We start from the raw sequence: 5,000 nt of genomic DNA, 5'->3' as shown, positions 1-5,000 counted from the left end.
CTCACTTCCTCCTCTATCTATCGATGTCAGTAACGCCTGACTGGCTCCCCATGCCGGTGGCATGTAAAAAAACACTATCCAAATGTGGTTGATGCCAGTTCCCCCCACCTGGCACCTGTGATGGTGGCATGTGAAAAGCACCATCCAAACATGGTCGATGCCAGTTCTGCCTGATTGGCTCCCCATTCTGGTGGCATATAAAAAGTACTCAGTACACTCTCGGAGTAGTTGGTGTAAGGAAGGGCATCCAGCTGTAGAAACCTTGCCAGATCAGATTGGAGCCTGGTGCAGCCTACAGGCTTGCCAGTCCTCAGGCAAACCGTCTAACCCATGCTAGCATATAAAACGGACGTTAAACGATGATGATGATGACGACGATGATGATGAAAGAAAGAGAGGAGGTATAAGATGAATATATTTATTTCACCAATTGATAGATGTATAACAAAGATTATTTCACAGCCTTCATTGTTCATAGCCTGGTCCACTAAAAGAGCTTTTTTTTTTGTGAGTACCTCCGGATTAGTTAAATGCATAGAGTGTGCATTAAATTTACACACACACACACACACACAGACGGTGCTATGTGTAAATTGTCACCATTTCATATTTTTAATTTCGCCCAGGTCCATTGTTTGTTTTTGATTTACAGTCGAGTCAGTTGGGCACCATCTGTGAGAAAACCGGCACCATGATGCAATTCACTCTGCCAGAAATTTGGAGACGACATGCTGTACTACTTGGCATTCGTTCTGGAAGCTCCAATACGAACATTTCAGAGTGTTTGGGTGTCGTCAATCTGAGGACATGTACCGAGAGTGATAAAAATCGAACATTATAGTGTTTGGGGTGATCATTAGTGATGGTAGCATTATGTCTCAATTCATCTTCCCACACCACCTCACACTTAACAAGAAGGCCTACATCAAGTGCCTGGAGGAGGTAGTGCTGCCTTGGGTCAAGAGGGTAGTTGCTGGAAGAATATGTCTGGCAACAGGACTCTGCACCATGTCACACAAACAGGAGAACCCAGTCATGGCTGTCAGACAATTTCTGCGACCACATCACCCCTTAACATCTAGCCACCTAACTCCTCAGACTGCATCCCACTTGATTATTATGTGAGCAAGAAACTAACAAAATTTGTAACACCAAAGATTAACTGAAGGCAAGTATTATGGCAGCATTCACCAACTAAAAAAGTTGCAGGAGATTCCAAAGTTGTCTGGAGGCCGTACTCGAAGCCAATGGCGAATTTATTGAATAAATTTACTCTTTAGTATTTCAAGATATTTTTATGTAATTTTAGTAAATGAAATGTCAGTTTCATTTCTGAATAATTCAGACTGCACCCTGTATATATATATATATATATATATATATTATATATATATATATATATATATTATATATATATATATTTCTTTATATATATTTGCTTTTATCTTTAGTATGCTATATAAGTATAAAGGAAATGCATAACAAACTGACTTGATACCTGTTGACTGCCTGTATATGCTTTTGTTCTGTTATACATACATACATACATACAAGGAGTGATTGTATTATCACTGCTGGAATATAATATCACAGAGGCATATTCTATGGGGACAGCCTATCTGGGATGTTGTTTATACTTTCTGTAAACCTTTTGTCATTCATGTTAAGAAAGTCTTAAAGATATCTCACTGGTTGACAAGGAAACAGAAATACAGAAATTACTCACTGTTTCTTTGTGAATGACTTGAAGCTATATGCAAAAAATATACATGAGATGAAAAAGAGCCTTGACCTGGTTCCAACATTCTCAAGAGATACACAGTTGGAGTTTGGTCAGGATAAATGTCGTTATATGGTTGTGAAAAGAGGGAAATTTGTAAACCAGACTAGCAGCATCTCCACCAATGATTTGACTGTTTCCTCTATGTCTGATGAGGAATATTACAAGTTTCTAAGGGTGGATAAAAACATATCTTGCCATAACACCTGTAACAAAACACGTCACTAAAGAATATTATAACTGAATAAAGAAAATATGGACCTCGGAACTCCCTGCATTCAATAAAACAGTGGCCCACAATGTGTTTGCAATAGCAGTATTTATACCAACATTTGGGCTGTTTGATTGGATGCTTGATGAGATCTGAGCCATTGATTTGAAAACCCAGAAGATACTAACAAGCAAACATAATTTCCACCTCAACAGTGACTTAGACTGCCTCTCTATAAAAAGAAACATGTTAGAGGCTTAACATCGATCCAAAATGCCTTTGAATGTCATATCGTATCCTTAGCGCAGCATCTTTTGACCACTAGCTGTTGAAGTGTATCCCTTGCTCAAGTTTGCATACATGAGGCTGATTACATCATGAGACATAGAAAGCACCTCCTTGGGTAGCATTCTTTGTCTGATAACCTTAAATATATGCTTAAATAAGTCACATGACTCTACCGCCATGTATCATTACATGAAAGGATGAACCTATATGAGCAGAAGATCTTGCATGGATATGTCAGTAGGAAGCTCCGAGATGATAGTAACATCGATCATCAAAACTGTCAAACATGGATCAATAACCGGATTACTACTTCCTACATTGAATGGTATGCGTTTGCAATCCAGGAACAGGAAATCTCAACTGAGTACCTGATGCACAAAAGGGACAGAGATGCAGGAAAAGCAGCAAAATGTGACAACCGATGCAAACTTTGTGGAGTTAACACCGAAGATATCACCCACATCATAAGCAGTTATCCGAAAATGTCATCACGGTATTATCTACCGATGAGACATGAAGCTGCTGCTAGGACACTGTATAATCACCATCATCATCAATTAATGTCCGCTTTCCATGCTGGCATGGGTTGGACGATTTGACTGAGGACTGGCGAACCAGATGGCTGCACCAGGCTCCAATCTTGATCTGGCAAAGTTTCTACAGCTGGATGCCCTTCCTAATGCCAACCACTCTGAGAGTGTAGTGGGTGCTTTTACATGCCACAGGCATGAGGGCCAGTCAGGCAGTACTGGCAATGGCCACGCTCAAATGGTGCTTTTTACGTGTCACCTGCACAGGGGCCAGTCCAGCAGCACTGGCAACGACCTCGCTCGAATGTTTTTTCACATGCCACCAGCACAAGTGCTAGTAAGGTGACACTGGTAACAATCACGCTTGAATGGTTTTTTTTACATGCCACCGGCATAGAAGCCAGTCAGCTGCTCTGGCAATGATCACACTCGGATGGTGCTCTTAGCGCTCCACTAGCATGGATGCCAGTCATTGAATTTGATTTCGATTTCAATTCCACTTGCCCCGACAGGTCTTCACAAGCAGAGTTTAGTGTCCAATGAAGGAAAGTATGCATAAGTGGGCTGGTTACACACCTGGCATAGGCCGCAGGTTATGGTCTCACTTGGCTTGCTGGATCTTCTCAAGCACAGCATATTTCCAAAAGCCTCGGTAACTAGTCATTGGCTCAGTGAGGTGTTCTATATTTAAGAGATGAGGAATTATGTACATTGTTTACATTATTTACATTTGAGGATATTTGTCCTCATCTTGTTTGTTGTTAACACAACGTTTCAGCGGATATACCCTCCAGCCTTCATCAGGTGTCTTGGAGAAATTTTGAACCTGGGTTCTCATTCCTAAGGTATTTTTCAATGTTATCATTATTATTATTATTATTATTATTATTATCATTGTTCATGTCACTGCTTTGAATCAAACTTGAAATCTTGGGGTTAGTAGCTTGCACTCTTAACCACTACGCCATATGCCTGTGGGCATATCAGCCAAAACGTGTTAACAACAAACAAGATGAGCACAAATATCCGTCAAATGTAAATAATGTAAATAATGTACTGTATAATAAGATCTGTTGGAAAGATAACCCTGAGGACAAAGAAATAAAAACGTACAATATGGTTGAAGCCATAGCCACTCATAATAAAAAGGAGTGCTGGTGGAATGTCCCAGTGAAGACCTCAATGAAATGTAAGTACAACAGACCTGATATAACGATTTGGGATAGAGAAGAGAAACTGTGTACAGTTGTGGAAATTAGCTGCCCAGCAGATGTTAAGATAAAACTGAAGATCAGTGGAAAAGAGAACACCTATACTGAACTATTGAGAAATCTGCAGTTACTCTATCAAGATTGCAAGTTCAGGTTTATACCTGTAATTATTGGGGTACTGGGATATGTAACACACTGCCTAAATACCAATCTTGAGAGATTAGGCTTCTCAAGTGCTTAGAACAGTCCTGATAATCCTTGCTGTCCCTTAAGAGACAAACTTTCTGTAGGAGCTCTACCAAGCATTCTATTCCAGATTCCTTCAGCCATTTTGTCTATATCCTGACTTATTGTTCCCAACAAACCAATTATTATAGACACAACCTTTACTGTTCCCATGCTCCAAATTCTTCTTATTTCAAACTTTACGGGATTGTATTTGTTTTTTGTGTTTTTCTTCCTCTTTCTTTATAATCTTGGAATCAAACGGGCATGATGGTTCGATTGGTAATGAACTTTGTTTTCCATTATCTATAATCATTATGTCTGATCTATTATTTTCTAACTTCTTGTCTGTTTGAATAGCAAAATCCCACAAAATTTTACATTTCTCTGACTTCAGTACTCAGTTGACTTGAGGATTGTACCATGTGTTTCCAGCCTCAAATCCCCATTTCTGGCACCCTTTCCAGTGTGAAACTTTTACAACCTGGTCGTGCTTCCATTTCTAATATTCTTCCTGTGCCAACTTGGAGCATTCTGCCACATTAAGTGCCAGTGTCTCGTTCCAAGTTTCACAGGCTCTACATTTTTCTAACACATTCTCTCCATATATATTTTTTCTCAAGTTGTTTGCTTTTATTGCCTGATCTTGGGCTGCTACAATTAAGCTCTGTTTCTTTTTTAATGGCCCCCTTTTAACCAATCCCAGGATTTTGTTGTGATCCTCTTGCTGAATCTTAACTCAACGCACTAAGCTA

The sequence above is a fragment of the Octopus sinensis genome, linkage group LG5 (assembly GCF_006345805.1).
Source record: "Octopus sinensis linkage group LG5, ASM634580v1, whole genome shotgun sequence".
Classification (NCBI taxonomy): domain Eukaryota; kingdom Metazoa; phylum Mollusca; class Cephalopoda; order Octopoda; family Octopodidae; genus Octopus; species Octopus sinensis.
This window is presented reverse-complemented; position numbering follows the sequence as displayed.